Here is a 22,725-nt window from a genome sequence, read left to right as displayed (position 1 = left end):
CGATTAAGAGGTATGTAAGGTCTCGCATTGTGCAAAGTTTGCCACATTCGTCAGCGTTGAAAACGATTTCATGGCTTGATTACCGTAATTATCTTAAAACCAGACTGTATAGAAGTTAACCAATTGAAATCACTCGTGCATAAGGTCCAAGTTTGTATTTCGCATTTGATTGTGTTTATGTTTTCAAAACAAGAACTACAAAGCATAAAAAGACATGTGAAGTATCAGTTATTTTTCATGATGAATTTGTACATGTTGTTCAATGTTGTTCAATAAAGTATAAGAAACGAAATCACAAGTATTTTGTTTCAAGGGCAAAGTTACTTACTTCAGGAGATATCGAGTTAAAACCGAGACCTGTCACTCAGGGAAATAATCCAAACCATCTTGATTAATTTTACAATCTCCATTAGCTCAACATGGCTAGAGAATATTAGATGTTGGTAGTACAGGTGACTATTTCTTTAGAGTTGTGTCCCATCAGCTGTTTAGTGAACCTAGCTATTACTGCTGCAGATACTCAATTGCAAGAACCAGATATGACTGAAAATGTTAACAAGATAATAACTTTTGCATCAGGAGAAGGAAACAGACCTTTAAGTATATAAATGGACAAAGAATCTGAATTCCTATCATTTCCAACTATTTACTGAGCTGATAACAAGGACAGAATGACACCTGTCCATTACAGTACAATAAATAAGTGGCACAATCACTACCAAGCATCCAAGCATCTCTTAACAATTAAAAAAGTTAAGAATTAAACAAATTCAAATTGTGCCTAGATCTCTCTAAGAAAGTGTAACACAAAAGGCAACAAATATACTACAGGTTTTGCTCATTGTCAGCAGCAGAAACAAGATGGTCACATCTCTTGAAAATATTAGGTAGACTTGTATAAAAGACTACACTGACTATGAAATTGAGAATATGACTTGACAACAAAAGTCAGATGTTATTTAAAAGGACCCTGTAAACTGATAGCCAACCAGCCAGTCATTCATTTGCAATTTTGTGGGGATTCAACTGCAATCCAATGGAATATTATTTGAAAAGAACAAGGAGGAATGGAGTGTGAAACTTATTCACAACCTGCAGCACATTCATACAAATGTTACGTTAAAAATCTGCCATAAAAAGTGTACACTTTTATGGCAAAAGTGAAGTTAAAGGAATGATGCAGGTCAAATGATAGCCAAAATGTGAACTCTGACTATTCACCCAACATCACCCCAGCAGTCAACTCTATCCAAGAGTTACCCATTGGCTGCCTATGTTAACATGTAAAAGTGAATTTTTTTTATAAAGAGAAATTTAATTATATTCAAAACCCATTTCAATGTTAAAGTGTCCACAACTTATTCACAGTTTCCTTGTCTATCAACCTTCCTGGTTAGGCAGATTTTGGTAAAGGATGTACTCCAGTAGGTTGGCACAGGGTCTCTAAGTGATCCAATCTTGTGACTCCATTTTCAGGAGAGACTGAAGACCTGGAAGACCACATGTTTGAATTGTGACTGAAGGTGTCCTGTGAGATAAGGAAATTTTCAACTTAGTATCCATTGCATTGGTATCACTTCACTTTGCTCTATCAGTGGTTCAGCAAACTTGCCAATTTCTCACCTGGTCAGACTCTATACTTCATTAACCCAATGGTGACAACCCTTTAACCACTTAGAGCTGACCAGCATCTTATTTCTCCCTACACTATCAACCATGAATCAAACAGGAAGGTCACAAGGGTAAAGGAAATGATCACCAACTGAAGAAGCTCTCAGTTGCCAAACAAATCATTCTTGTATATATAGAAACAGTATGGAGAATGTACATTATGATTTTTGGGTGTAGAAGGTTAATCACTTAAGCTTTCCTGCTCTTTGAAAAGTGGGCTTTCTTTTTGTTTTCATTTACAGTTATTACTTAGTCATCGTGATTGTCCTCAATTGTGATTACTTTAAATACTCAATCGAAATGCATGCTACATTTAGGAGTCATTCTCATCTCGATGTCACAAAAGGCTGAGCCATAAACTTAAAATAAATTTCAGAAGACATTCTTGTTTATAAAAAGTGCCACATAAAGTGCCACAATATCTTTACTGCATTGAGACTAGGAAAGCATTTTGACTAACTGCAGCATATCTAGCTAGGATTGCTTAATGTGATCTCTTCTGGAACAAAAACTGACTCAAAAGAAGCACTGTGAAACAAACAGGAGTGGGCAATAATGATTTTAGATATATGAAATTCACATATTTGCACTGTGGTGAAGAAACGAATTTAAGAGATCCTCACAGCTAAGAACACTACTGAACTAGTAGTTGAAAATAAGACCTGGAAAAAAATTCAGGCCCGTACGGGATTTGAACCTATAACCTCTGCAATACTAGTGCAGTGCTCTTCCAACTGAGCTAACAAGCCAACTGGGAGCTGGTCGATATGTTGGGTCCAAATAAACCATCCATCCCAGGAGTGGGCAAATTTAGAAAGAATATCAAAAACTTAAAAAACAGCACCCCATAAGGAACCACTCATTATTTATCTCCTTGGGGATGGGGGTGTCAGAAGATTTTGGGGAGAATCACACAGTTTTCAGTGGTAACAGAAAGGGGTTCAGAGTATAACATAGTAGAAAGGGGAAACTCTAGAAAAATGACAGCCAATGGGGGGGGAGGTTATTACAATATTACAGAGCCCTGGGGTGGGTTATTACAATATTACAGAGCCCTTGGGGGAGGGGGGGAAAGAGAATCAGGCAAATTTTATTTGACACAACCAAAACCATCCCACCCCCCTTCCTAGGCAATAAAGAGAGAACACCCTATTAATTAGTAGTATTTTGAAGCCCTCATTGTGTTTTCATTACCTGTTTGCCATCAATCTTCATGACCAACATCCATCCTCCACCAATGCAGTCTCCAAACTCTTCCCTATTCATAGAACAGTACAGATCTTCATTGCCTAATGTCAGGGTATAGGCCTTCCTTGGGCTGCCACTGAGAAGAGAGCATCAGTGTGTCCTGTCTGTTGACTCCTGTGCAGTAGTCATTTGGAATGTCAGGCAACACATGGTGTCCTGTGAGATAAGGAAATTCTAAACTTAGTATCCACTGTATTGGTATCACTTCACTTTGGTCTTTAAGTGGTCCAGCAAACTCACACCAATCTCTCACCCTGTCAGATGCTATACTTAACCCAATGGTGACAACCCTTTAACCACTTAGAGCTGACCAGCATCTAATTTCTCCCTACACTATCAACCCTGAATCAAACAGGAAGATCACGAGGGTAAAGGAAATAATAACAAACTGAAGAAGCTCTCAATTGTCAAACAAATTATTTTTGTATAATTATGGAGAACAGTATGGAGAATGTAAATTATGAAGTTAGGGTGTAAAAGGTTAATCACTCAAGCCTTCCTGCTCTTTGAAAAGTAGGCTTTGTTTGTGTTTTCATTTAGAGTTATGATTTAGTCACTGTGATTGTCTTTTGTGATTACTTTGAATACTCAATCAAAATGTGCACTACATTTAAGGGTTACTCTTGTCTCAAAGTCACAAAAGGCTAAGCCATGAACTTCAGAAGATCTCAGAGGACATCCTTGTTTATAAAAAGTGCCGTATAGCGTGTCAATATAAAGTGTCACAATATCTTCACTGTATTAACACTAGGAAAGCATTTTGGCCAACTGCATTATATCTAGGATGGCTTATTGTGATCTCCTCCAAAAAAAAAAACAAAAACTGACTTAAAAGAGGCACGTGAAACAAACAGGAGTGGGCAAAATTAGAGGGAAGACAAATTTAGTATCAAAAACTAAAAAAAAAAACTATGTCCCCTTTAAGGACCAGTCATAATCATTTTATAACTTAAAGTATGTCTTCAAAATTGAAAGCAATGAATGGGGAATTTAACCCTTTAACTCCCAGACCAAATTTGTATTTCTTCTTATAGTCAACCATACAATTCTTATAATGTTAGTTCAGAGAATTTATTATTGGATCAACTAATTATTCCCAACTTAATAGTTTTTTTTTTAATCCCATCACTTGTCTGGTTGATATTGTGCTGATATTGTTAGGAGCAATTCTGTCTTGGTCACTCAGGGGAGTTAAAGGGTAAATGGATTCTTTTTTATGAAACAAATAGAGAAGCCTTGACAGTGTTCTGTTCGTTGTAAAGCACTTGAGCGGCAGCTCAAGCACTCAAGCACTTCTTTCATGCTCTAGCCGCTTCCTACTTGCTTTAAAACAACTGTTTCTTTTGCAAAATACCCACCAGCCCTCAATCCTTTGGTTCACCGGAGATGACCCATACTTGTGTGCTTCTACATCTTGTTGAAATGTACATTGCAGAGCTGCCATTGCACCATTTTCTGTTCCACAGTCAGTCCTCAGTTTCACAGGACAGCCTTCTAACCCTGCAACACAATTCAAATAAAAATTGAAAATAATTTCTGGATGGTTGTTCGACCTTGCGACTGTTAGCCACATTATTTTCGATTCTATCCATCAATACAACCACGTATTGGAAATCCTGGGCCACTAGCTCATTCATGATTTGTTCCTGGACAATGTCCATGTCAAAATGAGGCAATCTTCTCCTTAAAGTTAAAATGCTTCAACCTACAGCCTGTACTTTTCGATGTTCGTACACACGTCGTGATGCCATGACACTTCGCTAAAAAATTCGTATATATATAAAAACGTATATCCTCTTGAAACTGATATTAAATTATGCTTTCTTCTTCTGGATGATCGCTTACTGAACTTGAAGAAGCCAATTTAGCTCAATTCCTCAACATGAAGGATACAAAAATGGCGCCTTACTTAGCAGTGTGTAGCCAGAGCTAGTCCCAGGTTCCGGTCCGCGACAGGCTTAGTCACCAGTACTTTGAAATTTTGTCGTGATTCTCTTAATTTTGGTTTGTTTTAGGTTGCTTTTGTGTAACAGAAAATTTCGATGTGTTCTGGAAAAGATTGTTGTATTTCAGGAGAGAAATTGAGTTGTGATAAAAAGTAGATAAATGCAGATATTCCAAACTATTATTTTAGCGATCAATTTTTATCCAACCGAAATTCCAAACCTTCGGACAACCTGAAAGCCATGATGAAAATTTAATGTAAACGACAGAAACAATCTTCTAAACCTTACCCACTGTATAGCTGTCCTGTTTCTTTTTTATTAAGTCCTCAAGATCTGACAACTTGTCCATTATTTGTTTGCAAACTTTCTTTCTCTTACTAGTATCAGCATCAATGGCGAGATAAACCAAAAAGATGGCTGCACAAAATTCCACAGTTGCCGTCTGTCTTGCGTACCCCTGATTTCAGTGAGTCTCAACAATAATTGAGGAATATTGCAAACCCCATCCTATCAGCCCTTGAAACGCCTTTGACACTATTTACAATTTCTCCTTACTTGACTTCATACTCCATTCTTATGCTTCGTTGAGAGAATTTCTACCTTCATCAGACCAATCTAAATAGGCTGCTTTTATCGATTTGCCGCAATCAAATGACCAATAACAATATTTTGTTTGCAGTAGTAGAATTATCCGCCTTTACTAGTAAACGTCGAATAATCAACGACACCAACGACACGTCAGCCAGTGTATTTGTGAAATCTTTCAAGAATTTTCTAATTTAATCATTGTAGCCAAATGGGTATTGCATTAATGAACGACTTTTCATTAAAAGCGTAGGCAGGGCCACTATGTCGATGCCCACCTCCAAGCGAAAACCTAGCCATCAGTTTTTGCCATGTCAATAGAGCCCTCTCCCCCAAAGGCATGTTTTTGACACTCAACCACCCTCCAGCTATGGAGTGTTAGTCCGGTGGCTGAAGTGACACGGAACAAGCCAACTACCAATGACAACTACCAATCCTGGAATGCAGGCTGTCAACCAAAAAAATAAGACAAGCCCCTTCCAGCCTCAGAGAAAAATGCCAGTTAAACAAGGGTTCCAGTAACCTACCCTCCCCACCCCCAGAGCTTTCCACACAGAGCCATTTGGAACCCATCCTTGAATAGGTTGGTGACTAAGCTGCATGCATGGCACTAGCCTTGATGTTAAGCCCTCCGCATTTTCATCGGCAAGACTGGCTTTAAGGCGTGTGATGCTCTTAACCTTGACCACCAGGGTTTTTGCGGCCCCTCTTAAGCCTACTGCTTTGAACTGTCAACCACCCTCCAAACACGGGGTGTTCACCCACAAGCTGAGCTCTGTCAGGGAATAAACCTGACTGTCAATCTTGCAACATGCAGGGCATGTTTTTGCAAATCCAATCAAATATACTTTTCGGACATGAAAGAAAAATTAAAACGTTAAGCACCACCTGATTCTTGAAAATGAAACAAGACTCCCTCGATTTTTGCCAATCTAAAGGCCCCATACACTGGCAAAGAAAAATCTTACCATAATATTCAAGTTCTCTTTGCAACATCTCCTCGCTCAAGTCTTGTGCAGGTTGCTGCAAAAGAATCACATAGAAACAATCAAACTACATCAAACATAAAGCATTCAACCATTTACCACAGAGACAACACTTCAGGCGGTCTCTTACAAGCCATTACACAACTCTTAAAGGTAGAGACGTGATAATAATTATATATTGAACACAATTTTAAAAATAATGAAATGTAGAGGATAATTCAGATCAATATCAGTATCTGGGCAACTGCCCACCTACCCCTCCCCTAACTCAACAACAGTTAATTGACAACAAGTTAAGGTTAATGTTGGGTTAGGTGAGGGGTAGGTGGGCAGTTGCCCAGGTACTGATATTGATCCGATAATTCTCAAAACAACAACTATGGCTTTTATTTATTACAGTGACTTGAAATATATCTTTGAGTTTTAGACTTTTACACTGTCACGTTGCTTCTAACGGAGCCATTACAGGATTGTCATGGAATTTGCTTAAATTTTCAGCCCCCGGGGATCGAATATTGTAATAAAAACTTCTTCCTAGATTCAGAAATAACCCCATAGTGTTTTGAAAGATTTTAAATTTTATGTGGGAATACCACCCATTAGCAATCGTTTTCTCTCGATCAGCAGTCATCGTGAAAATTAACTGATTTCACTTTCAGTAAAAACTTTAGCTAAAGTTGAGCAAGTAAAAACAAGGCTTTGAAACCTAATTTTTTCTAGATCTCAAGCCTCATCACCCTTGTTCTTCACTTGGGTATTCCTCAAAGAAGGATATTCATTGTCGTGGCTTTCAGGAGTAAAGCAATTGCGAGAGAGTTGAAACAAGTCTCCCTACTCGCCAAGAAATGCCATTTTTTGTACATAACTTTATCATACTTTCTTGGAAAGGAAGTTTTTCCGAATCTTTGCTCTACTGAATTTCGAAAGTGTCACTGGAATTGGTCTATATACTTCGTTTGAAGAAATTACAGTATCATATTCTCTGTTACAAGTCAGTTCCCTCAAATATATATTTCAACTAAACGAGTTATGCAAAATATGTTCGGAATACGTCGAGATTAAATATATCATTTATACTACGGTACTCTGATTCAGTTAGAAATTTATCCTCCTTTTTGTTCTCGAAAGTTTTAGTATGATTATTTTCAGTAGTCCTTTCCAAAAGTCCTTTTCTCCCCAAACTCTCCTTCATGGGATCAGCTTGGCTAAAAAGACTAGTGGGCTTGCAGAACATAATTTGGTACTTTATTTCCAGAATGTCTACTTTCCAACATTGATAGGAAAGCTTTATTGGGCACATAGAAGAGATAGAAATGTATTTTTGATAAGCTATCAGTAATTTAAGTGATCACACCGTATTGAATCTGTCAAACAGTGTGATCAGAACTCATTGAAAATCTATCCAGATTTAAATGATCTTCGCAACATTTTGCTAAACTGTTATGAAGTAGATCAGTGATTGCTATACACTTGCTTCATCGTGTCGTTACAACTCAGTGTAAAAATCTCAGCTGCATTAGCAAGGTATAACTTTGTTTGTTTCTTAATTCAGCCTTAACTTGACTCAGTTAGTATCTGACACATTTACATTGATTAAGCTACATAATTCTGACTGGCTTTTCCACTTCATGACTTTAATAGATCGTTCTTCATTTTATTTTGCCAGAACTTTGGATCTAAGTTCCATGAGCTTCGTTCTCATTGAGGGGTCTTTAGTTGCGGCCTCCATCCGGAAAACTGTTATTACCACTGTGGGCACAAGACTAGGACAAAAACGATTAGGACATCCTGAGGTGGTGCATACGACTCACACATAGCAGGTTCCATGAAGTGTGATTCCCTATCCATGTCGAATTGAAAATTGAAATATCAGAACTTTGAATTTAAACTCCATAAACTTCTTTCCCAATGAGAGATCTTTAATTGCGGCGTCTATCCGGAAAAATTGTTATTATCTCACTGGGCACAAGACGACCACAATTAGAACATTCTGAGGTAGCGCAAACGACCCTCACATAACAGGTTTTATAATGTTTGATTCCCCATCGTCGACTTCGAAGTGGAAAGGTGCCCACTTCAAAATCAAGGGGACAGTAATAAATCAATCTTTTCGATGGATAAACAGGTTTTCCTTTCAGAATACCTGCCCGAAGCTTAGCCCTGAATCTTTCGAAGACCATTCGTAAAGAAATGTGTGGATAAAAAAAAGGAAATGTAATCAGCATCCGTACGGTGGAAGTGCTTGTCAATGACGTGCTTCTTATTTTTCTTACTTATCCTCAGTCCTTTGAGACTCTTCTTGCAACAGCGACGGAAAAAATTCATGGCGAAAATAGAAAAAGGTATTATCAACCAGAGCTCAAATCCCCACCCTAGCCCTCTGGGGATCTGTTACTACTACGCATGCTCAATCCCACAATGCATTGACTGCCACGCTTAGAGCGATTTGCGAGCTGCCGTATCCTAGTGGAGAGAGGCCCTCTAATAAGACCTACTTTACAGTCTGATGAAATTTTCATTTCCCTTGGAAATTAAAAACGAATTCCGTGGAATGAAGGCGAATTTGTGCCGCACTCGTACTTTAGAATAGTCCGCATTTTTTAGAATTTGAACTACTGACGATTCCCTCTACAAAAGCGATGACGGGCTCCAGACAAGAGGTTTTGGTCAAGCTGTATTTCTGGACGTATTCACTAAAACAAGCTTGCGAACGATGTCCTTTGAGCACACTTTGAGGCATATCTGGTCAAGTGGTTGCGTCCTCTGAAACCATTAGCACGATGGCAATCAACCGACTTTCGAGACTTTACTCGTATGTGTCTCAATGTACTGGAGAAGCAGGCGAACTCGTGGATCAGTGTAGGAGACACTGTCCATGTATGAAAAAATATGAATTCTTTAAGAACTCGGCGAGTCCTAAGCGAAACTTGGCTGTAGCTGAAAAAACTCATGGTAAATATCAGTATTGCTTAATTTTGCCGTGAACCAAAGAGAAAACTCTGGAAAGGGAAAGTATGTTTTGGCATGTTTATATTTTTTTTCGGGAAGGACGAGTCTTAAAGAAATAGTTCAGTTTCCCAGAAAGTTTCAACTAAAACACTTTATTTAAACTGGCGTTTCCAAGGTCATGCGTACTAATAGTACATAAAATTTCTATTCGAATTTGTAGAGCAACAAATGATTCTCCTCCTCTTAATTCTCTGTGTGCGTCTTTTGTGCGTGCTTAAGGAGGATATTTAAACACGGACACTAATGACGAACCGCGCATTATTCTAATTTTTGGAAGAATATACTAAAACCGTAATTTAATTCTAGAATGTAACGACTGATAAGAAACATGACCTGAGCAATGGTGAATTATTCTTATTTTCTATTTCCTAATTCCGATCTAAAGGCTGAATCGAATTCACATCTGATTATTTCTATTTTGAGTTAAGATACCTTTGGAGAGTATCACAAGCCGATATTGATACAATCACTTTTTGTAATTGTTGGCATGGTTTTGAATGAGATATGGCAAAAAACTGACTTATTTTGAAGTTTCTTAGTCAAGCAGGTAAAAGCTTTCACACAGTTTTACCGATCATTACTAGCGGGGCAAGAGGAATTTTTGTCTGAACTCGCGGACAAAGTAACACTCTCACTGTGCGAGGTAATGATTAATTAGAGCTTTTCCTCGTCGGTATTAAAATCTAAGGGATTCTTAATTAGACAGTATTATTTGCTATATATTTGCTGGTGTCGGCTAGAAATGGGTGCGGAAGACGGCTTGGTGACTGTGAAAATCATAACATTTAAGCTTGTGTTTCTCGGAAATTGTTAGTGGCCTCAGCAAGGGGCCGGGACCTTTTAATCGTTTGTGCGTTGTAGCGACTAAACGGTTTCTTCCCTAACATTTTCAAGCCAAATTTAAAAGAAATTTTTTAAAGTCAATCAGCGCGCGACATGCACCACGTAAATGTTTGCCATTCCTATAAAAATTTAAACTTCTAAATTTCTTTTAAGAATTTAAACCTCTACATTATGATTCACATGCAGCACAGTGCAGAAAAAATTTAGGTAATACAGAGCAAAAAGTAGTTGATTTTAGTGCATGCACAAACTCGGAAACACTTCCTCAGTGCTTTACAACAGAACAGAGCACAGCCACGGCTTCTCTATTTGTTTTAAAATACTGAATCCGTTCAATTCCCCACGCATTGCTTTCAATTTTCAAAACAAATTTAAATTCAATGCGAACAACAGTGTCATTAGTATGCTCTACACTCTCATAAAGCACGCCACAATAAGCCAATCAGAATCCTTTTTAGCATGGTTCAAATAATTTAATTGGTTAAACAAGACTACAGCTGTCAAAAATGTCAAACCCTTAAAGTTCACAACTGGCAATAGTTTATAAACTGAAATAGTTCGGCGCGGCAGGTCGAATTTTGAAGTTTTTTAGTCTCTACTACAGAGTTTAAAAGTGAAATATTCTTTAAAATCCGGACGAATGAAAGCTTACAGCAACACGCGAATTTTTTCTCATGGCAAGAAGATAACAAAATACTCAAGGCCGTGTTTTATGAATAAACGACAGCCGAATTCACAGGAACATAAAGATTACTCGGGATAACAGCGCCGTAAAACTCGGCTTCAGTGACTGACGTGGCCTTCCACTCAACGCATCGCAAAGGATACCAGAGTAAGCTCTTAGTTGTTCACTCGAAGGGCGGCTATTGTAATTTTTAAGGCTTGTTTTACAGCGATGTCGGGAAATCGCCATGATGATGTAGCCGCGATGGACCTCAGCATGATCGCAGTCGCTCTGACACCATATATATGTCATATGATTAATATGAATTTTGACAGTTATGCCAGTATTATTATATTTTCCAACATTCCTCCTTTGTTCTGTTTTGTTTTTGAACACGAAACTATATATACTTTAAGAGTGTTAGCTGTGTTTGACTTTCATTACCGTAGGCAAGCTGACAATATAACTGAGCGTGAAAACCTTAAAAACTCGGACTGCCCATTTCGTTTTCTCTTCGAAGATTACCGTCTTTTCACTCTGCTCAAAGCTTTCTTTGGTTCTTCTGTTGCTACTTGTCGGCTAGCTTATTCCGAAAATTCACTTTCAATTAACGAAAAAAAGCTAAAGAGAAGGCCCGGGAAAGGTGGGACATAGCAAAATTTCGCAGATGGCGTGACAGCTTGAGCACAGCTCTCTATGCTTTGTACTTTGATAGAGCACGCTCTTTCAACTAATGACATCGCGCGTTCTATCCGAACTTAAGAGAGGATGTCAGCATCCATCGAACAAATTTGAAATATTGTGGCAAGTCGCCCAAAATTCGTTTTCTCTCCTACTTTCATATTTTGTAGCTCAATATGTCCTAATAGTTGTGGTGTGTTTTTTTGTGAAAATATATTTCAGTTTTCGAGAAATTATATTTTTCGTTCGAGCGCTCAAATATGCATATTTTCACCCTGAATATTGCCTGAGTTGCGTGACCTCATGTAACGAATTTACTTGACCTCCGGTATTTCTGTTGTTATAATCCTTTGTTTTATCATTTAAACTTAATCACCTGTCCTTATTGAAGCTGGCAAAGAAATATTTATTTTTTGGTGAATATTTTGTCCGACATACTTTTTCTATGTCGAAAAGTAGCATCAAGACAAGGACAGTTTAAACAATGGCTTGTCGGCTCTTGTCAATATTTGTCTGCTTTGGGATATTCACAAGCTTTTGTAAATTATTTTTCACAGATTTCCTCGGTATTTAAAATCTGAATTACTCGTGCTTATGTAATTCAAAACACTAGCTACACTGCTTACAAACAAGAAAAAAACTACTAGATATAAGAAATTACCTTAAGCTTGATTTCATGTTTTAGCAACACGAATTTTTGTTGAATCGTGGCTACTTTGACATACCTGAAATGAATATCAATTTCAGTATTGAATGCAGTCTTCTCCTCTAACATGCCTTGTCTTTGTAATAAAACCTATATTGTGAATTTAAAATAATCTTTCTCAACCAAAGCTTACTTTGGAACATATGTAGCAATCAAAATGGAGAGTTCATCCTCAAGAATTTTGTTCAACACTCCTGTAGAAGGCCAAGCAAATACATTGACCTTTTTGGGCCGGAAAGCTTGAAAAGATGCGTTGTCCGGTTGAGGACGGAAATTCATGTCACTGTATGTTTTGTCTGTTTGAAAAAGGTTGATATTTGATCAAGAAACAAATATTTAAACTAGATCAAACTAATCTGTCGGTTCTGCATTTCGATAGGATTAACCCTTAACAGTATTCACATTCGTATCAAGAAATGGCCCATTGTTCCGGGCCAACTTTTCCAAACAAAAGTCCTAAGTAATTGGTAGTCCTGAGGGATTTTGGCCGAAGGGAGGCGGAAAAGCTCGTAACTGATCGAGAAAATTATCGGAGTGACAATTTTGCTGCACTGGGGGAGTGGGTAGTGTAAATATGAACTAGTAAAATCAATCTCCATCGGTGTACCCAGGGGTAGACTTGACCCTCTTTAGCGCATCGAGCCAAAGGTTCGCAAATTCAAAAATAATTAAATTTATCCGTATTGCAGTGACTCATTTAAACCACCTCTCTCTATATGTAAGTCAAGTCGCTTGGTTTTTACCAGCCAGTTTTTTCAACGTACAAATATATTTTTTGGTCTTACTACTGATGTTAAATACAATCGAAAGTGACGGTTTTCTGTGGAGAGCCTCGAGGCGATTGAAGACCTTGTCTCTGGCGCACAGCTGTTTTCAAACGAGGCATTCATCATTTTTAGAACCAGCATGTTTACCTAACACGAGGATCTCTCTTTGCAAAAGCGCCGAATTCGTGTAACTATGTTGATGATACAAGATATACTGATCAAAGCAATGATTTCTAGTTTTTGCGAGAGCATGTATTTCAGATATTTTCGTTTTCAATCAAACGCGTGGCAAGATGAGGGTGTGATATTTTTTCTCTCACAAGTCTCACAATGAAGAAGGTGCGAGTTTTTTTTATTTATCATTTACAAAAAAAGGAGGTCTTGCCTAAAAGTAAGTCTCTCTCATTAAAAACTACCAGAGTTTTACAGCGGATTTTGTTTAAAGTAAGGAGCTGTCAACAGCTTCTCCAAATTTTCGCAGAGAGCAGGCGCTGGCGCACAGCTGTTTTCTAATGAGGTGCTGACTTTCTGGAACCAACAAGTCTACCTAAGAAGAGGATTCCTTCATTTAAATACTTTGAGACTGCTTGAAGTTGGAGTGACCATTCTACTTTTAAAAAAGGAAAAGCAGATCTTGCTCGTACAAGACTTTTCTAAAAACTGTCAAAACTGAATTCTAGAAATGTTTTTAGAATGAAATACTGCTAAAAGCAAGTTTTTCGAGGTTTTGGCAGAGCGCCTTTGTTATCACTTTTTATTTGTTCCTTTTGTCTTTTACCTTGGGCGTGGCATCCAAAGAAGGTGTGATTTTTTTCATCGCTTTAAGAAGATGTGGCGAAGAAGGGCTAACACTCGAAACTTCGGCTTTTTTACTCTTTACGGTGGCCAATTTACATTTTCAACTCAGTTGTTAACACTTAATTACCTGTTTTTAATTTTGTCTAGTATTTTCAAAGTGCCTCAACGTTAAATTATCACGATAAGATTTCAATTGAGTTTTTTTCCTTTTTGCTTTAGGAAATGTTGCACTTGTTTGTGGTTTTGAAAGTTAGTTCTCTAATTTAAAAAGAACTTTCATCAACCTGTCACGTAATTTTAGTTTGAAAACTTGCTCTGGCCTCGAGGAAGTCTTTGAGCAAATACTGACGATTCGTGTCGGAATTTACTATGAATATTTATACAGCTCCACCTTGCGCGAAAGCCACGATGACCATAATTAACGGACGTCAAGAAAACGCAATACAAACGATCTGCTCAAACCTCAAGGGGTTCAGAGCTACAATACAAATTTAAGCAAATGAAGATCATCGCAGTATATACTCAACTTAAGCAGTTGAGAAATAAGGCCTGAAAAAAATTCAGGCCTGAACGGGAATCGAACCCATGACCTCTGCGATACCGGTGCAGCGCTCTAACCAACTGAGCTATCAAGCCAACTGGGAGCTGGTCAATTGTGAGTTCGTTATATACCCGTAGATGGAGAAGGTGTGATAAGAATACATGAAAGTCATATATTTGTACTGCGGAAAATACATTTTAAGCAAATGAAGATCATCGCAGTATATACTCAACTTAAGCAGTTGAGAAATAAGGCCTGAAAAAAATTCAGGCCTGAACGGGAATCGAACCCATGACCTCTGCGATACCGGTGCAGCGCTCTAACCAACTGAGCTATCAAGCCAACTGGGAGCTGGTCAATTGTGAGTTCGTTATATACCCGTAGATGGAATACAAGAATAGCAACTTTTCAAATAATACCCTTCTCCATCTACGGGTATATAACGAACTCACAATTGACCAGCTCCCAGTTGGCTTGATAGCTCAGTTGGTTAGAGTGCTGCACCGGTATCGCAGAGGTCATGGGTTCGATTCCCGTTCAGGCCTGAATTTTTTTCAGGCCTTATTTCTCAACTGCTTAAGTTGAGTATATACTGCGATGATCTTCATTTGCTTAAAATGTATTTTCCGCAGTACAAATATATGACTTTCATGTATTCTTATCACACCTTCTCCATCTACGGGTATATAACGAACTCACAATTGACCAGCTCCCAGTTGGCTTGATAGCTCAGTTGGTTAGAGCGCTGCACCGGTATCGCAGAGGTCATGGGTTCGATTCCCGTTCAGGCCTGAATTTTTTTCAGGCCTTATTTCTCAACTGCTTAAGTTGAGTATATACTGCGATGATCTTCATTTGCTTAAAATGTATTTTCCGCAGTACAAATATATGACTTTCATGTATTCTTATCAATACAAATTTAAGTTGACAATGAGGACAAACAGATTAAACAAAATGCGATGTAAATTTACGCTGATATGCCAAATACTTAAAATTTGTTGATAAATATTTTTAACATGACAGTTTTTAATGAGTCGTCGACATTGTAGTTCAAATAAATTTATGGAGCTGCAAATATGACTATTTTTTTTTCGCCATACACACTATCTTGAAATTTGCTTACGTCCTTTTCATATTACTCATAGTTTATTGAATTGTCGTCTGTCTTGTCTCACGCAACGTTAAATCAACACGTAATAATGGCTCGAAATTATTTGAAAAGTTGCTATTCTTGTAACATCGTTCATTTTTCTTCCTACGGCTTTGTCACCACAAGTTAGACAAAAAGCACAACGTTTTCCGTCCTTATGATAAAATCACCCCGACAATTTGTGCACGATGAAACATTTAGCCGGCTTCACGCACTCCGTAGGAGATTTAAAACATATTTTAGGCGCACTTTTGCTCGAATTTTGAATTCAAGTTACACTTGAAATTGTTTAAGTTCTCGTTAGGTGTGATATGCCACTGAAAAACAGCTCAGTAATTTCGAACTTAATTATTATTAAAGAAATAAAACCTCGGAAAAATTTTGTGATTCACATTTCTAGTCATTAAGTCTCTATTGTTTAGATATGCAATTGTATTAGTCTTAATACACGGATGGTTTAATTTGAAAACTGTCAAACAATCTTTAGAACTTATGCATGGACGAACTTTTTTCAACAGTCGTTACCTATTTGTTTTGTATCTGAGGCGAAGAACCGAACATAAATTCAAGAAAAAGTTCCAGTAAAGAAGAGTGAAATTGTTTCAAAAAAAGCTTCAAGAGATGGGGTTTTGCCTAAGTTAAAGAGGCTTGCATTTTTCAGGGAACTTATTCAGCGTCGCTCTTAAGGCCCTAGGGCTCCGCAACTATTTAATGAAGCTCTCTCATTGGCAGTCACATTTATACAGTTCCCCTCTCATACTCTGTTAGGGACGACTGATTCTTCTCGGTTGCCCTCTAAAAAACCTTGTGTTCTGCCTTAAATCCTCCGACACCCCAAACTCGACTAGATTTGTTGGTTCTGTTCTCTGATAGTGTCTTTGAAACATTTCCTCGTGTTTACCAACACCAAATTGCACTCGGAAATCATTTTATCATCTATACTGCAGAAAACGAAAGTCTATACCGCGTGTGTGATATCATTTGACTAATATCTGCAACCTTGATCGAGAACCGGCTTTTAATACCCTCATCTAGCTTCGTCAAGTATCAATGGTATATTTCTACGTACTTTTGTCGTTTCATTTAGCGTTCGCGAAAAGGAAGCCATCGGAAAGAGGCCGTCCTGCACAATGAAAAGCCACCATATTATATGGCTTGCTAGATCAATTCTAAAAGCCTTGGCCCTGCTTGACAGTATTTCGCTTGAAAGTCAAACTGAAGGCCCCTCTCGGCTCTTGAATGACCGTCAATGGAGAAACATTTACAATCGATCGCAAGCCTAATTCCATGGAAGTTTTTGAGTGACCTTTTTCTCTCGGTGAGATCGAATTCAGAGATACTTTTCTAAGAAATTTCCTTTCAGTATTTTTCATTGTTTAAGCGTATTTTGAAAAACTGCATGTTTTTATTAAAAATGAAGAGTGACGAATTTATTGATAGAAAGCGCAGCACTACTCCTTTTAAGGAGAAGGCTTTACCAGTATCTTTGTCCTCAACAGGAGCCTTGTGCTTCTCGTAAATGGCTTACCGTAATTGTTTGGACCGTCAGTATTCAAGTTATCCCTCATCACAACATGTGAGTATGCACACATTGGTTCCGATTCATTAAAACGTCAGAGAGCACTTTGATTGAGTGTCGCAAAACCAAAACCAACTTAATCACAATGGCCAACCAGAAGAAAGGAAAATACCTTTAAGAGCCAATGACAGCTGAAAATAAAACCAACCAAACTACCAAAAGCGCGGGAAAACGCGGGCGACCAGGTCGTGAGTGGTTTTTAGTTTTGCATCTGATTGGTTGAGAGAGTGGCGCGAATTCTCTGAATCAATCACAATCACAATCTTTGACGTGAACCGATGAGCACATATTCTGTCTTCGCAACGTTAAGACTGCGCTTATTTGCTTGTAGCCATAATCTAACATTATCTAAGTCTTCATTAAGCCCTAATTCGATTTCATCAATAATTTTCCCCTTGACTGTTAAACTGGTATCGTCGGCAAACATTCGAGGTGTGGTATGTCTGAGGCAATTTGGAAAATCATCAATATATACCAAAAAGAAAAGTGGGCCCAAAGTTGAACCCTGAGGGACTCCACAAGATATTGTTCTTAGATCAGATTGTTTACCCTAGTTCTACACTCTACAGCAAATGTTTTCTTGGAAGCACTTTGATTGGTTCATTTAATCTCTGCTTTCACTTTTCATTTTAGGTGCCTCTGTCTGATCAGAACTACGAATGTTTGCCGTAAAAAAGTCAGTGTGCTCTGATCTGCTGTTATCTTGCCTAGTGCGAGATGGCTTTACGAAAAAGAAGAAAGGGTGTTCCCTTACAGAATGGACGGCTTCGTATTGCTACTGAATATGTCTGATGGTACCTCCTTCAACGGGTTGTTGCTCATTTCCCTTCCAAGAAGTAATAGAGGGTGGTGGTCATTACGATTTATTCGATAATAACGTTAAATTAAAGGATTTATCCGGTAATGCTGTATTTTCTTGCATGCTTTGATGTGGGGGCTCAAAAAAACCTACGTAATCCTTTATTTTCTATCAGCCAATTTTGTGCTTAACCAGAACTGCAAGTGAGCATGTTCCATTTTCACCTTGAGTATTTTTATTTTTAGAGTTTGTGCCTCAATTCTTAATTTGGAGAGCTCTATATAAACTAAGGGCCTAAAGGAGGTAGGGTATTGGGTAGATGGCACTGCAAGGAGGTGGGGTAACTTTTCATTTTCTTGTGGGAAAGCTAGTCTCAGAAATTTGTTTCCTCTCCCGAGATCAGTGACACCAAAGCATCACCAGCGATGCAGTCGAGGTAACTGAAAGTTTCACCCTTTGTAATTTTGCTCTCTTTGTAATTTCCGGAACCAGTGTCTAACATTTCGATAAGTCCGGCGGAGGTAACCATAAGGGTCGATGGAAGAACTGTTGCCAGTCGATAACAGTCCCTCTCAGGAATACCCTCATCCAGATGATCTAGCCACACGATCACACGTCAGTCAGTGTCACTGACACAGTGACTGAAGTCATGAGTTCTGGTATATTTAAGGTGTTCATGTAAAGGTTGGGGGAAGCTAGTCATGATTTCTTTGGGTGCTAGAAAGGCTCAGCATTACGACCGTAGATTACTCGGAGGGAATTCTCTAGTTAACTGCTACTCACATCCCTATCAAGAATCATTAGGAACGTGTTAAATACGAATTTTTTTATTCACTTTCAGTTACATAAAAATGAATCAGTCTTGGCTTACAGCCATTCCAGCTGGGTATAATTGCTGAAGATTCCATGGAGCATGTCCCTCATGTTGTTGCTGCTTAAGTACCTATCAAGATATCGTTAGAAACGTGTAAAGTACATGCTGAATACAACCGTTACGATAAGAATGACACTTAACGTTTAATCTATCCATCGTCAAAACTAACAGAAAATATATAAAGAAAGAAATTAATAAAGCTATTAAGTCTTTGACCCTATACTTCCATGAAAAGTTAATGTAAAGTATTTTAGTGCCTTTTACTTGGAAATTAAAGGAAGATTATTGCTGAATATCGCATGATTATGTTGATGAGCTCGCGTTTTGAAAGGGCGTAAAATGCACATCTCAGAGCATTTCTCTGGTTAAAAACTGAAAGGAATCAAGTGGATTTTATAGTGGAGAAATCCTTTTGACATATCAGAAACTATATTGTGGTAAAGCACGTAGCATATTTATCAACATGATCGACATCTGTACTGACTGTCTACTGGTGGCTATCTTGCAATAAAAAAAGGAAGGCTCCCCGCCTTTACATATAAAGTGTTCGTAATAGAATAACTTGGTTCTTCATTGTTTTAAATTTATCGGTAATTCGAAAACCGTCACTATTCGTTCTTTTTGGCAAGAGAACGGCCATTACTCTTTAAACGACAGATGTTTCGATCCTTATTTAAATATACTAGTTATCTTTTGTATAATGTGGTGCGAACGTCGCGAGAAACTATTTAAAAGCGTTTTTTACTCTTAAGATGTAGAAGAGCACGAGAAATGTTAGGTTTCCAATTTTGTGGTTTAACCGGTCTAACCGGTTTAACCGGTCTCGTAATTCTCACAGCCAATCTGCCTAAGTATCTACATGTATTGAAGATAGAAGGAGAAATTGCGCTTTTGTCGCTCTTCTGCAATAACTGTTACACGGCACAGCATCGAACAACTCACAGAAAAAAATATTTTTACGCGCTGTGCGCTTTCTGTGTCACGTAGAAATAAGAATTAATTCAGCATATATTTCTTCTTGTTCTGTTTTTTCGATTTCTTATCAGAATAAAGATTTTTGAACAAGGCTTCTGCGACGCCTCGACAAAATCGGAAATAGTAAACTCTTTTTAACGATTATGTCCGTTATTCTGTGAAAATAACTGTTTATCGTTTACAAACTGACTGCTTCATGTCTTTTTTCTCAGATGTCATTGGACTTTCAAATTTACATTTGAACAACTTACAAGGAATATATCTCCCTTTCGGTAAAATTCACATCTCTAATGTAAAATACAGTTCCAAAACATACACTCTTGTTTATTATTCCGAAGGTAATACTGCTATTTGTGTTTTTCGAAAAATATGGACTCGATCTTTTCGATATCGATCAATTTCTTAAATTCTCAATAACATTTTCTTTGAAAATGTACCGACATTGGTAAGGAGAAATTTGATTCTGAGAAATTATATGACGTGTTATGTAAAAAAATTGTCTATTTTTCACTTTTTTCGTGTCCTTTGTTTCTCAAAATAGGCAGCAAATGCACCTAAAGATAAAATAAAAACCACAAAAACAGAGAAAACGAATAAAATGATCGAATTACAGAACTTTAATCCGGTAGCTACAATAGTTTAGAATAAATATTGTGGTAACAGATAAAACAAAAATAGTTTAATCGAAAGAACTGCCATCTGTCCACATCTAGGAAACTAATTTCCTATCGAAAAAAAATGCTGACTACTTTCAAATCTAACTTTTGTACCATATAGTGAGCGAGAGAGATGAATTAAACTATTATGAGATAAAAACAGAAAGAAACGAAACTCTTATGTTTAGTACCTGAATGGTGATTGTCCCTTTGCTCTGTAAGAATCCGATCGCATCTATACGCATAAGCAGAAGAGGAAATAATAATACTTATATAGCGCCGATATGAATTTGGCTGTTTTCAAATCTAACTATTTTACCGTATCGTGAGCGAGAGAGATGAATGTGGATACGCGAAGCGTAGAAAAGATTATTGTTAGGGGTCAGAATATGCAAATACTGTACATCACTCACTCAGACGTAAACAGGTCGATATGTCAACGGCAGACCAATTGCTATCGACTTTCCGAAATAATCTGGGACGCGTCTGTTGACTTTCCGAAGTAAATGCCGCGACGTTGAATTAGCATTCGTCTTTTCTTCGAGAAAGTTTCGACCAATACTCGTCGTAGTAAGCACATGGTAGTTAGCTGTATAGACGCTGAATGCGAAGAGTCTTTGACCCCTCGGAACGTCTGCTCGTCGATCCTTCAGGCGCACAGTGGGTTTAAAAATAGTGAACCTTTCACGAGTGAATCTTACAAGCAAAACTTTGATCGAACTCACGTGGGAACCTATGAGCACTCGTATCAACAGTAAGAATCAAACATAAGGTTGAACAAAGCCATTACAAACATGAATTGCACAACTGATCAGTCCACAATATCCGACCAAAACACTCTTGTGGCCAAGCAGAACGAAACGCAGTCAGAAGACTGATCTGATGGCAACAGAAATCATACAGGAACGAAGAAGTAGGTCAAGGTCCAATCGTATTAGCAAAGGCGTCCGTCGTGATAGTCAACCATCAAGATTACCGAGGAAGAAAATTCTGAACTTATTTAACAAGAGTAAAGCAATTAGGAGGTATGTAAGGTCTAGTATTGTGCTAAGTTTACCACATTCGTCAAACGATTTTATCGTTTGATTACCGTAATTATCTTAAAACCAGACTGTATAGATGTAAACCAGTTGAAATCACTCGTGCACAAGGTTCTGTGACGAACGTTCAGCAAGCGAACTGAACTGAAATGAACTGAACTGTTTTGTTTTGTGTGATTATTTACTATCGTTTAAATTCTATTACCGTTTCATTGTTCATTCTTTTAATCATTTATCAGAGCGTATTTGATCGTGCTATTAGCCGCCTATCACGTTTAAAGCCTGTTGCTTACATAATCTCGGTAGTATCACATATCGGAGTATCGGAGTAAGTTGTCGGAGTATATCTATCTAGAGTTTTCTATCGGAGTTATTGGAGTTTTCGGAGTAACTGGAGTCACTTTCCCACGGAGTTTCTTTTACCCTTTTTACGCAGGATCAAACGTGAGTTTCTTTTGTACATTCAATCGCCTTTTTTATCGTTATATTCATTTGTAATTTCCATAGAATCATTTCTGATTACGCAATCATAAATTTCCTTTTAGTTTTCACCGCATTGTAACACGTTGTACTCAATAAAAACCGGAATGAGACGAATGTGTATATGTGGTTGACACTCAACGTAACCCCAACACTTGGGTACGCGACAGTTCAATGTTGTATTTTGCTTTTGATTGTGTTTATGTTTTCAAAACAAGAACTGCAAAGCATAAAGACATGTGAAGTATCATTTGTTTTTCATGATGAATTTGTACCTGATGTTCAGTGTTGTTCAATAAAGTGTAAGAAACGAAATCACAAGTATTTTGTTTCAAGGGCAAAGTTCCTTACTTCAAGAGTTATCGAGTTAAACCCGGGACCTGTTATTCAGGGAAATAATCCAAACCATCTTAATTTATTTTACAATCTCGATTAACTCAACATGGCTTGAGAATATAAGATGTTGGTGGTGCAGGTGATTGTTTCTTCAGAGTTGTGTCCCATCAGTTGTATGGTGAACCTAGCTATCACATGAATGTTCGTAATGTCACAAACAATTCAGAGAGATTCATCAAAAGTAGTACAGACCATTTATGGTCAAGGTATTTAGCTAATATGTCACACCAGGGTACATGGGCTAAGCACTTGTTATACAAGCAGCTGCAGATGCATTAAACTTCACAATCCACTTTATGGAATCTAATCTAGGGTTTGCATCGGTTACAAA

At 37.9% G+C, this 22,725-nt stretch overlaps 2 long non-coding RNA genes and 1 other non-coding gene across 5 annotated transcripts; 1 reads left to right on the top strand and 2 right to left on the bottom strand.

The window, feature by feature from the left end:
* Positions 1–12,412, bottom strand: LOC136277019 (uncharacterized). 3 transcript variants are annotated; one of them, XR_010715734.1, is made up of 5 exons: positions 12,359–12,412; positions 6,419–6,473; positions 4,278–4,419; positions 2,866–3,075; positions 1–1,528 (listed from the first exon to the last, which is right to left on the bottom strand). It is a non-coding gene; the product is annotated as an uncharacterized lncRNA (long non-coding RNA). The 3 variants fall into 3 exon arrangements; XR_010715733.1 differs by lacking the exons at positions 6,419–6,473; positions 12,359–12,412 and adding an exon at positions 4,629–4,813; XR_010715732.1 differs by lacking the exons at positions 6,419–6,473; positions 12,359–12,412 and having other exon boundaries at positions 4,278–4,813.
* Positions 2,348–2,420, bottom strand: Trnat-agu (transfer RNA threonine (anticodon AGU)). The gene has a single exon. It is a non-coding gene; the product is annotated as a tRNA-Thr (tRNA).
* On the top strand, positions 10,900–19,348 carry LOC136277020 (uncharacterized). The gene is made up of 3 exons (XR_010715735.1): positions 10,900–11,120; positions 17,095–17,171; positions 17,808–19,348. It is a non-coding gene; the product is annotated as an uncharacterized lncRNA (long non-coding RNA).
* The last annotated feature ends 3,377 nt before the right edge of the window (positions 19,349–22,725 follow it).

This window comes from Pocillopora verrucosa, chromosome 11 (genome assembly GCF_036669915.1).
Source record: "Pocillopora verrucosa isolate sample1 chromosome 11, ASM3666991v2, whole genome shotgun sequence".
NCBI lineage: Eukaryota > Metazoa > Cnidaria > Anthozoa > Scleractinia > Pocilloporidae > Pocillopora > Pocillopora verrucosa.
This window is presented reverse-complemented; position numbering and strand designations above follow the sequence as displayed.